The 12,316-nt window shown below is 48.0% G+C and overlaps 1 long non-coding RNA gene across 1 annotated transcript; it reads right to left on the bottom strand.

Annotated features, from left to right (window-relative positions):
• Nucleotides 1–1,142: 1,142 nt before the first annotated feature.
• Nucleotides 1,143–1,832, bottom strand: LOC123257839. Its single transcript, XR_006507908.1, has 3 exons — nt 1,777–1,832; nt 1,561–1,717; nt 1,143–1,506 (listed from the first exon to the last, which is right to left on the bottom strand). It is a non-coding gene; the product is annotated as an uncharacterized LOC123257839 (long non-coding RNA).
• Between the last annotated feature and the right edge of the window lie 10,484 nt (nt 1,833–12,316).

Consider the following 12,316-nt stretch of genomic DNA (forward strand, 5'->3'; position numbering starts at 1 on the left):
CCACACCACGCCCAATCATAATCCTCAGGGTCCTGCACTGATGGATGTTTCCTCCCCCTTCCATTACAAGCCAGAAAAGACTCCTGTCTTCAAGAGTCTTTATGCCCAACGGCTCTACATGGAACGGGTGGAAGCAAGAGCTGAGGCCAATAGGGTAAAGGGAAACGGGGCCAGGGAAGGGGCCCAAATTAATGGAAACAGCAGCAATAAAAACAACAACATTAAAACTCCTACAGCGATGGCCCCTCCCATTGTCCCCCTTCGTAAGCCCCCGGTCCCGCTAATGTCCTTGTCCTTGCCCTTCCGTCCGCCTACGAATGCCCTTGCATTGGCCCAATGCCACCGTTGCCAAAAACATGGGCACAAAAAGGGCTCATGCAGACGAGCCTTCGTCTGCATGAAGTGTGCAGGGCAGCACTCCACCACAGCCTGCAAAAAGCCCAGACATGTACCCCCTCAATGCTGCAACTGTGGGGGTCGGCACATAAGTGCCTATAAGGGTTTTAGGGTCTTCCAGGAGGTGAAGAGAAGAGCGGCCCAGGATACCCTCCGCCCGGTTGCTCCGCCTGAGCGTCAGCGGAGTCACCGCCCACTAAAGAAGGACGTGGGTCCCTCCCAGAACCGAAACGAGCCGAGCAACAACAACTACTGGACTATCCTTCAAAATGACGAAATGACTCCTACCCCCCACCATCCAATTAAACAACGGCCCAACAAGGACCCGCGCCACCACTCGACAAGGCAACTGCAAAAATCCCCCCATCACAGGTCAAGGATGGCCCAAACAAATCCGGACCGAAGGCTAAACCAGCAACGGCAACATCCAACGGAACAGCGCAGCAACTACAACCCATTTAGGCAACAGAGGCGACCAAATCCGGCAGAGGCGCATCTGGCTCGCTTTCAGGAGAGGCTCCAACTGGAGCAAGAGGGAAAGGAGCGCTCCCAACGGCTTCGAGGGCAGGGATGGCCAACTCCTCAGGAGAGTTTGATCCAAAAACGGACTGGCGCAGCTCTCAAAAACTCGCGCCAATCCAGTGTAAAATCCCAGCTGCACTGGCACAAGCTGCTGGAAAAAGTGGCTTCTATCGAGAAAAAAATAAATAAATTGTCAACACTGTTTATTAAAATTACAAATATGTTTCACATAACAGAGGCCTCACCGGACAATGACTTTCTAGCCAACTTATCCTGCTCTATCCAGACAATCGAAATGGCTTCGATTTTAAATAACAGCCTAGACGCCAATAACTGTCCCTATGCCTAAAGCTCCCAAGAGCTTAAAGATTGTCTCCTGGAACGCTGGGGGCATCCATAACAAAATTGACGAGCTCTCAGCGTTCTTAAGGGGACGTGATGTTGACGTCCTGCTCGTCAGCGAAATTAGGACATGGACCATTGATATCCCTGGATACAAGGCTTACACTGCCCTAAATCCGGTGTCGCAGCGCAGAGGGGGTGCTGCGACAATAATTCGTAGCGACCTTGCCCATTCGGTCCTTGTACCTAGAAATGAAGAAGCGGTACAAATCTGCCCTATTGCCGTAGAAAATGTCATACTTGCCTCCATCTATTGCCCACCATCTGTGAAATGCCAAAACGACGATTTTCCTCGCCTCCTCAAAGGGATAGACCAACTATGTAATCCACAATCACTGAGGTTCATCATTGCGGGGGACTGGAATGCAAAAAACCAGATGTGGGGAAACGCTCGTAGCTGCAACAGAGGGAAATTGTTAGCGGAAGCAGTCCAAGCAAAAAACAGATATAACATACTTGCTACAGGAGAGGCCACTTGTTATCCCTTTAACAAAAAGGCAAATCCCTCGGCAATAGATTTTGCCGTGTATTCGGGTTTCCTCCCTACCCACATCTCCATCTCATCGGTATCCGAATTATCCTCTGACCATGTCCCACTCATCATCAATGCGGCACTGGGCAAAACTCCTTTAATCAGTCCAGATGTCGAACAGGCTGCGCCAAGACCTCCTCCCCTCCCACGAGGATCTCACAGAATCAAAGCATTCAGGGACCATCTGGAAAAATACATTCTTTTAAATACTGAAATAAACAGTGGGGAGGATATTGAAGGCTGCGTTGGCATCTTACTTAAAAACATTGAGAGCGCTGCTTTACACGCCACTCCCACCGCAAACAACGCCTCCCGATATTCGACCAAACATCCTTCTCGTCACACGACTAAGCTTGATAAACCAGCCAGCATCCTTCTTCAGCTATTGCAAGCATGTTTCTCCAAAATGAAAGAGGATCCCTCACCTGAAAATAAAGCAAAGTTTTCCAGAGTAAGAAACAAGTTTAAAAAAGCAATTAAAAGACTAAAACAAGCCCAGGTAAACCGCATGCTCCTCAATCTTGACCCTGAAGATAGATACAACATGGCCAAGATTTGGAAAATTACCAGGCACATCAAAAGTCAACCCCAATCTGACCATCCTCTCAAGATCCCAGTACAGTCCAGGTCCTCTGGACACTAGCCAGCTTCCTCCGACCACATATGGACCCGTTCCTCTAAAGAAAAGGCGGACGCCTTCGTCAAACACCTGGAGGATAGGTTCTCCCCTAAAATGACCACTCTGGAACAGGAAAGAATTGCTATAATAAATGATCTTAATGATTTCTATGCACACTCACCTTCTCCCCCCTCGTCCCCGATTTTCTTCAGGCTGGAGGAGCTCCAAACACAGATTGCTGCTCTGGCGACCGCGAAGAGCCCTGGGGAAGACCAAATCCAAAACGCCCTTATCAAATTACTACCAAAGAAGGCAGTCCTCTACCTATTGCATATTTACAACTCTGTTCTAAGACTCGGCCATTTCCCCCATCAATGGAAACTAGCTGTCATCACCATGATCCATAAGACGGGGAACCCAAATCATTGCCCGGACTCCTACAGGCCCATAAGTCTCCTCTCCGGCTTTGGAAAGCTGTTTGAGCGCCTCCTTCTCTCCAAGTTTTTCAAGTGTAAGAACTTTTCGGAAGCCAGAACACCAGTTTGGCTTTCGCCCAGAACACAGTTCGGAACTGCAAGTGTTGAGGGTCACGCAACACATCCTGAGAGCATTTGAAGAAAAGGAACACTGCTCGGCCATCTTTTTGGACTTCCCGCAGGCTTTCGATGGGGTTTGGCATGAGGGACTTTTACAAAAACTTTCCAAGATTGTCCCTAAACAACTACACAAAGTCCCCACCAGCTACCTTCAAGACAGGACTTTCAAGGTGAAAGGAACTGGTGGAATCAGATCCAGGCTTGGTTCCATCAGTGCTGGAGTGCCCCAAGGGAGCATCCTCGGCCCAATCCTTTACTCGATCTACACCTCTGACATGCCACTCCCAGATGCAGTCCCCATTATCTCCAGGAACTGTACTCTTACCCCGAGCAAGCTCCTCCTAGCCACATATGCAGACGATACAGTCATCTCCGAATGGGCAAACAAATGGCGCATGACCTTCAATGTTAAAAAATGCGCCCACGTCTCCTTCTTTTCTGGACAAAATATGACCCAAACCAACCAGACGAAACTCCTCCTCAATGGACAGATCATACCTCAGGCTAACAAATACAAATACCTTGGGGTCACATTGGATAGGAAAATAAATATGAGCCTACACATTTCCCTCCTTTGCATAAGGCTGAGGGCTAGGGCAAAGAGTCTTGAGTGGCTTATTGGTCCGCACAGCCCCCTACCCAAACCCACCAAGGCTACGCTGATTAAACAGCTTATTATCCCCATCTGGCAACATGCCATCCCGGTCTGGGCATCGCTGGCCTCAGATTCGGCAGTGATGAAGGTCCAATCTGCCACAAACGCCATTATAAGACGATCACTGGAAGCGGGTAGGCACACCACTAACAAGCTCCTAGCCAGTACCTTCAGCATTAAAACACTTGAGGAGATTTATGGAGCACAAAGTGCTAGACTCGCTAACGCCCTATTAATGCATATAAATCCGGCAGCGCAACACCTTGGCCTTAACCCAGTTACCCCCGTCAGCACAAAAAAACAAAGACCCAGACTATCCAAACAAGTCCTGGATCATTACAATGACAATGGCAACGGACAAAACAAGCGAGTCCCACCGAAATCCTGCACTATCCCGACTCTCCTTAGGCTTGAGATAAAGAAGGAGAACGAAGGCTCCAACAGTGATGTATCCAGGACCAAATACGTGCACCCAAACCTTTTCAGCAAAGGGATTGACCGCCTAGGTGAGAGGGCTATAAACTGGACTAGGAGATCTTTCATACATGGGGAAATTACCCGCGAAAGGGCTGCTAGGATGGTACGAGGCCAACCCCTATCTATCAGGCGACTTGTCCTACCAGACGAAATAATCCTTACAGGGGAAAAATACTTCCCACCACCTGTCATCGACCTGCTAAACAGCGAAGGATCCTCCTCCGAACCCCATGACTGATCACAATTTTTCTCCCTGGGGACCTAACGCTAGCCCCTCCGGGACTGCCTCTCCAAAACACAAACCGATGCAGCTTAATCCGTGACTACTCACTGGCCTCAAATCTCCCGGCAACGATGCATTTTAATAGAGGGGGCGATCAAAATTGTCAGACACAGAAACAAGATCGCACAGCCACTGCTCCTGCTTGAGGAATATATATTACAAATTTGTCTGACTGCCAGTCTCAGGACATCATACTCACCTGTGCCTTCTCTCCTCTGGCTACAAAATGGGATATTTCTGGAACAGGCCACCCACAGTTCGCTCGGCCATCCACTACCAAACTTGACGATGTTCCATGTCCTAGAGCGTCGGCAACCTGAAACGAGAAAAGAAGATACAAAAATCTTACAAGGGGTTCTACATCAAAGTGCTATTGGAACTCATCTTATTATATCTCCTCCTTCAAAGCTCCTGTCCAATGATGACCTTCCTCCTGCTTCTCTTGCTCCAAATGATCCTAACCACGAGCGCCCATTCTTGCTGGACATTGTTCCTGGAAAGAAAAGAGAAAAATAAAATTAATCCTGACGCCGCTAAAACCAAACAAAATTTAGCCTACTTACCTTTTCTTTGACCCTTCACGAACGTGCAAAACCTGGAGGAATAAAGGGCAAATTGAAATAAGACCCTGGCTCATGGGAAAACACATATATATATTTACCTGGAAATTGCCATCCCACGCTGCCGACACCGAGGAACTGAAATGATGGAAAATTTAAATTAATACGCTCCAAATATCCCCCCTGAAGGGAATTGATGCCTGAGAAGCTATTGCACTTCCAAAGGATGGCACCTGCTCCAGGATCATCTGCTTACCTGTCTGCTCAATGTCTGCCGACTTACCAACTATCTGTGATACTCACCTGTGATAACCCTTATCCACTTGACGACCTCCACTGGATTCACCTGCAAACGTACCTGATTAGCTTAAGGAAAAACACCGACAATTGGAAGACTAATAAGAAGAAGAAACCATAACAAAACTTACCCTCAAAGACGACACGACCCGATGCACCAGAAAGACGACGCCCTTGAACACGCCAACCGGCAAAATCCCCTGTCCCACAATGCCGTCCCTCAATGTGTTGTCCTAAATGTCTCCCTGAAATGCAAAAACTCACAAACTCTTAAATTTTTTTCCTATATTTACCCATTTCTGCGATGAGTGCTGCCAACCTGCCCGGCCTGGTGGTCGGAGTTGCCACCTGGGGCAAAGCACCAGAAACGAGAGCTGCCAACTGGTCCCGCCTGGCATATGGAGTTGCCACCTAGCGCCAAGACGACCATGGGACGAATGCGACCCGACGACCCCAGAAACAACAACAGGAGAAAGTGCTCTCTCCAGGAGCCCGCCAATTTCATGGAAAGTCTCCCGGAACAAAAGTTGCCCTCTGGGTAATACTCCGGGAGACTTTTCTCTTCCCAGCATTCCCACAACCATTTGGGCACTGGAGCAGCGAGGACTGGTCTTAAACCAGCCCGCCAAATCTTTGAAATTTGAATTTGAATTTGTTTAAAGTGTAAAACGCCAAGTAAAAGTTATTTGTAAAATTCATACAATTCCTTTAAAAGAAAACAAATAAAAAAAAAAACACATTAAAAAAAAAAAACAAGTTGAAGTGACTTATTAATTAAAAGGAGACTTAAAAAGGAGATATGGAGGACACAAAGACAGAAATACAAAAGGAGATGGACAATTTCAACCTGGACAACATCGAGCCATTTACTTCGTTGGACTCCTTTGAGATGGCCATGATCTGCAGGCCTTATGGTGGTGAGTCCACTGAGAAAATTGAACTTTCTTCCCCCTATTCGGGGCGTCACCCAGGATCCTCATTGCAATCATCAGATGATTCCTGCGTGATTGTGCGTGACGCCAATTTAAGGACTCCCCCCGCTGACCCCTCTTCAAAAGCGAAGAGCCCGCCAAAAATAAATACAAATAAAATATCCCATACACACACACACACACAGCCAGATCCACTTTCCCTCTATGACCCCTCTTCCAAGGAGAAGAGCCCGCCAAAAATAAATGCAAATACACACACACACAGCCAGATCCACTTTCCCTCTATGACCCCTCTTCCAAGGCGAAGAGCCCGCCAAATGCAATAGATAAGAGTAATTAGACAACAGTTCCAATAAGCACACACCCCCATACACTCACACAAACACAGCCACACACATATACTGCACCACTTTCTTCTCCCTTGCCTATGGGGACTGAAATTGGCGCGAAGCAATGCACCCAAGCACTGTCACAGACACACACACACTATACCCCACTTTCCTCTTCCCTGACTACGGGTCCTGAAATTGGCGCGAACATTGAAATACAAGCAACCAAGACCTTAGCTTCCACCTTGCCCAAAAAAACAACAAGCCCTACAGCTGATCGTGAGCCACCTGTTGGTTCAAACACAGCCATAAACAAAAACAATAAACGGCTGTTGTCTTCCTCTCCAACTACGCTAACCAACGACATCAAGAGGGCCAACCGGGAGTTTGAACATGTTGCGCCCAAGTTGGACCAGCTGGCCCATCCAAACAACAACACAACAAAAAACAACAAATCGCCTATTAAAATTTTATCTGATGAGTTGTTGAAAAACTTTTTCTCACAACTTAAAGATAGCGATGCAAACCCCCCTCCCCCCAAAGCCCCCAAAACCACATACAGCCAGATTTGGCCTTGGCCTTAACCCAGTTACCCCCGTCAGCACAAAAAAACAAAGACCCAGACTATCCAAACAAGTCCTGGATCATTACAATGACAATGGCAACGGACAAAACAAGCGAGTCCCACCGAAATCCTGCACTATCCCGACTCTCCTTAGGCTTGAGATAAAGAAGGAGAACGAAGGCTCCAACAGTGATGTATCCAGGACCAAATACGTGCACCCAAACCTTTTCAGCAAAGGGATTGACCGCCTAGGTGAGAGGGCTATAAACTGGACTAGGAGATCTTTCATACATGGGGAAATTACCCGCGAAAGGGCTGCTAGGATGGTACGAGGCCAACCCCTATCTATCAGGCGACTTGTCCTACCAGACGAAATAATCCTTACAGGGGAAAAATACTTCCCACCACCTGTCATCGACCTGCTAAACAGCGAAGGATCCTCCTCCGAACCCCATGACTGATCACAATTTTTCTCCCTGGGGACCTAACGCTAGCCCCTCCGGGACTGCCTCTCCAAAACACAAACCGATGCAGCTTAATCCGTGACTACTCACTGGCTCCTCCGTAGAAACTCCTCCCATATTCCAGCATCGGCGATGATTGTATGGTGTGTGTGTGTGGGTGTGTGGGTGTGTTCCAACGCTGCCTCAAATCTCCCGGCAACGATGCATTTTAATAGAGGGGGCGATCAAAATTGTCAGACACAGAAACAAGATCGCACAGCCACTGCTCCTGCTTGAGGAATATATATTACAAATTTGTCTGACTGCCAGTCTCAGGACATCATACTCACCTGTGCCTTCTCTCCTCTGGCTACAAAATGGGATATTTCTGGAACAGGCCACCCACAGTTCGCTCGGCCATCCACTACCAAACTTGACGATGTTCCATGTCCTAGAGCGTCGGCAACCTGAAACGAGAAAAGAAGATACAAAAATCTTACAAGGGGTTCTACATCAAAGTGCTATTGGAACTCATCTTATTATATCTCCTCCTTCAAAGCTCCTGTCCAATGATGACCTTCCTCCTGCTTCTCTTGCTCCAAATGATCCTAACCACGAGCGCCCATTCTTGCTGGACATTGTTCCTGGAAAGAAAAGAGAAAAATAAAATTAATCCTGACGCCGCTAAAACCAAACAAAATTTAGCCTACTTACCTTTTCTTTGTGAGAAGCTATTGCACTTCCAAAGGATGGCACCTGCTCCAGGATCATCTGCTTACCTGTCTGCTCAATGTCTGCCGACTTACCAACTATCTGTGATACTCACCTGTGATAACCCTTATCCACTTGACGACCTCCACTGGATTCACCTGCAAACGTACCTGATTAGCTTAAGGAAAAACACCGACAATTGGAAGACTAATAAGAAGAAGAAACCATAACAAAACTTACCCTCAAAGACGACACGACCCGATGCACCAGAAAGACGACGCCCTTGAACACGCCAACCGGCAAAATCCCCTGTCCCACAATGCCGTCCCTCAATGTGTTGTCCTAAATGTCTCCCTGAAATGCAAAAACTCACAAACTCTTAAATTTTTTTCCTATATTTACCCATTTCTGCGATGAGTGCTGCCAACCTGCCCGGCCTGGTGGTCGGAGTTGCCACCTGGGGCAAAGCACCAGAAACGAGAGCTGCCAACTGGTCCCGCCTGGCATATGGAGTTGCCACCTAGCGCCAAGACGACCATGGGACGAATGCGACCCGACGACCCCAGAAACAACAACAGGAGAAAGTGCTCTCTCCAGGAGCCCGCCAATTTCATGGAAAGTCTCCCGGAACAAAAGTTGCCCTCTGGGTAATACTCCGGGAGACTTTTCTCTTCCCAGCATTCCCACAACCATTTGGGCACTGGAGCAGCGAGGACTGGTCTTAAACCAGCCCGCCAAATCTTTGAAATTTGAATTTGAATTTGTTTAAAGTGTAAAACGCCAAGTAAAAGTTATTTGTAAAATTCATACAATTCCTTTAAAAGAAAACAAATAAAAAAAAAAACACATTAAAAAAAAAAAACAAGTTGAAGTGACTTATTAATTAAAAGGAGACTTAAAAAGGAGATATGGAGGACACAAAGACAGAAATACAAAAGGAGATGGACAATTTCAACCTGGACAACATCGAGCCATTTACTTCGTTGGACTCCTTTGAGATGGCCATGATCTGCAGGCCTTATGGTGGTGAGTCCACTGAGAAAATTGAACTTTCTTCCCCCTATTCGGGGCGTCACCCAGGATCCTCATTGCAATCATCAGATGATTCCTGCGTGATTGTGCGTGACGCCAATTTAAGGACTCCCCCCGCTGACCCCTCTTCAAAAGCGAAGAGCCCGCCAAAAATAAATACAAATAAAATATCCCATACACACACACACACACAGCCAGATCCACTTTCCCTCTATGACCCCTCTTCCAAGGAGAAGAGCCCGCCAAAAATAAATGCAAATACACACACACACAGCCAGATCCACTTTCCCTCTATGACCCCTCTTCCAAGGCGAAGAGCCCGCCAAATGCAATAGATAAGAGTAATTAGACAACAGTTCCAATAAGCACACACCCCCATACACTCACACAAACACAGCCACACACATATACTGCACCACTTTCTTCTCCCTTGCCTATGGGGACTGAAATTGGCGCGAAGCAATGCACCCAAGCACTGTCACAGACACACACACACTATACCCCACTTTCCTCTTCCCTGACTACGGGTCCTGAAATTGGCGCGAACATTGAAATACAAGCAACCAAGACCTTAGCTTCCACCTTGCCCAAAAAAACAACAAGCCCTACAGCTGATCGTGAGCCACCTGTTGGTTCAAACACAGCCATAAACAAAAACAATAAACGGCTGTTGTCTTCCTCTCCAACTACGCTAACCAACGACATCAAGAGGGCCAACCGGGAGTTTGAACATGTTGCGCCCAAGTTGGACCAGCTGGCCCATCCAAACAACAACACAACAAAAAACAACAAATCGCCTATTAAAATTTTATCTGATGAGTTGTTGAAAAACTTTTTCTCACAACTTAAAGATAGCGATGCAAACCCCCCTCCCCCCAATGCCCCCAAAACCACATACAGCCAGATTTTGCAGCAGGAGCCCGAATATTCACCCCCACCAGACCCGCCAAACTCGCCACAATGAATCAATCAAGTAAACCAGCCCCTAAAAAACCAACTCCGCTTAGAGCCAGCGAGTCCAGCTCGGCAGACATGGGCCCCGTGGTTTTTAATGTTAAAGCTACGGTCCACACCACGCCCAATCATAATCCTCAGGGTCCTGCACTGATGGATGTTTCCTCCCCCTTCCATTACAAGCCAGAAAAGACTCCTGTCTTCAAGAGTCTTTATGCCCAACGGCTCTACATGGAACGGGTGGAAGCAAGAGCTGAGGCCAATAGGGTAAAGGGAAACGGGGCCAGGGAAGGGGCCCAAATTAATGGAAACAGCAGCAATAAAAACAACAACATTAAAACTCCTACAGCGATGGCCCCTCCCATTGTCCCCCTTCGTAAGCCCCCGGTCCCGCTAATGTCCTTGTCCTTGCCCTTCCGTCCGCCTACGAATGCCCTTGCATTGGCCCAATGCCACCGTTGCCAAAAACATGGGCACAAAAAGGGCTTATGCAGACGAGCCTTCGACTGCATGAAGTGTGCAGGGCAGCACCCCACCACAGCCTGCAAAAAGCCCAGACATGTACCCCCTCGATGCTGCAACTGTGGGGGTCGGCACATAAGTGCCTATAAGGGTTGTAGGGTCTTCCAGGAGGTGAAGAGAAGAGCGGCCCAGGATACCCTCCGCCCGGTTGCTCCGCCTGAGCGTCAGCGGAGTCACCGCCCACTAAAGAAGGACGTGGGTCCCTCCCAGAACCGAAACGAGCCGAGCAACAACAACTACTGGACTATCCTTCAAAATGACGAAATGACTCCTACCCCCCACCATCCAATTAAACAACGGCCCAACAAGGACCCGCGCCACCACTCGACAAGGCAACTGCAAAAATCCCCCCATCACAGGTCAAGGATGGCCCAAACAAATCCGGACCGAAGGCTAAACCAGCAACGTCAACATCCAACGGAACAGCGCAGGAACTACAACCCATTTAGGCAACAGAGGCGACCAAATCCGGCAGAGGCGCATCTGGCTCGCTTTCAGGAGAGGCTCCAACTGGAGCAAGAGGGAAAGGAGCGCTCCCAACGGCTTCGAGGGCAGGGATGGCCAACTCCTCAGGAGAGTTTGATCCAAAAACGGACTGGCGCAGCTCTCAAAAACTCGCGCCAATCCAGTGTAAAATCCCAGCTGCACTGGCACAAGCTGCTGGAGAAACTGGCATTCACCCTCGAGGCTGCCCAGTCCAAGCTGCTGGAAAAAGTGGCTTCTATCGAGAAAAAAATAAATAAATTGTCAACACTGTTTATTAAAATTACAAATATGTTTGACATTGTCCAAGATTGTCTCCTGGAACGCTGGGGGCATCCATAACAAAATTGACGAGCTCTCAGCGTTCTTAAGGGGACGTGATGTTGACGTCCTGCTCGTCAGCGAAATTAGGACATGGACCATTGATATCCCTGGATACAAGGCTTACACTGCCCTAAATCCGATGTCGCAGCGCAGAGGGGGTGCTGCGACAATAATTCGTAGCGACCTTGCCCATTCGGTCCTTGTACCTAGAAATGAAGAAGAGGTACAAATCTGCCCTATTCCCGTACAAAATGTCATACTTGCCTCCATCTATTGCCCACCATCTGTGAAATGGCAAAACGACGATTTTCCTCGCCTCCTCAAAGGGATAGACCAACTATGAAATCCACAATCACTGAGGTTCATCATTGCGGGGGACTGGAATGCAAAAAACCAGATGTGGGGAAACGCTCGTAGCTGCAACAGAGGGAAATTGTTAGCGGAAGCAGTCCAAGCAAAAAACAGATATAACATACTTGCTACAGGAGAGGCCACTTGTTATCCCTTTAACAAAAAGGCAAATCCCTCGGCAATAGATTTTGCCGTGTATTCGGGTTTCCTCCCTATCCACATCTCCATCTCATCGGTATCCGAATTATCCTCTGACCATGTCCCACTCATCATCAATGCGGCACTGGGCAAAACTCCTTTAATCAGTCCAGATGTCGAACAGGCTGCGCCA

Source organism: Drosophila ananassae (assembly GCF_017639315.1).
Source record: "Drosophila ananassae strain 14024-0371.13 chromosome 4 unlocalized genomic scaffold, ASM1763931v2 tig00000071, whole genome shotgun sequence".
NCBI lineage: Eukaryota > Metazoa > Arthropoda > Insecta > Diptera > Drosophilidae > Drosophila > Drosophila ananassae.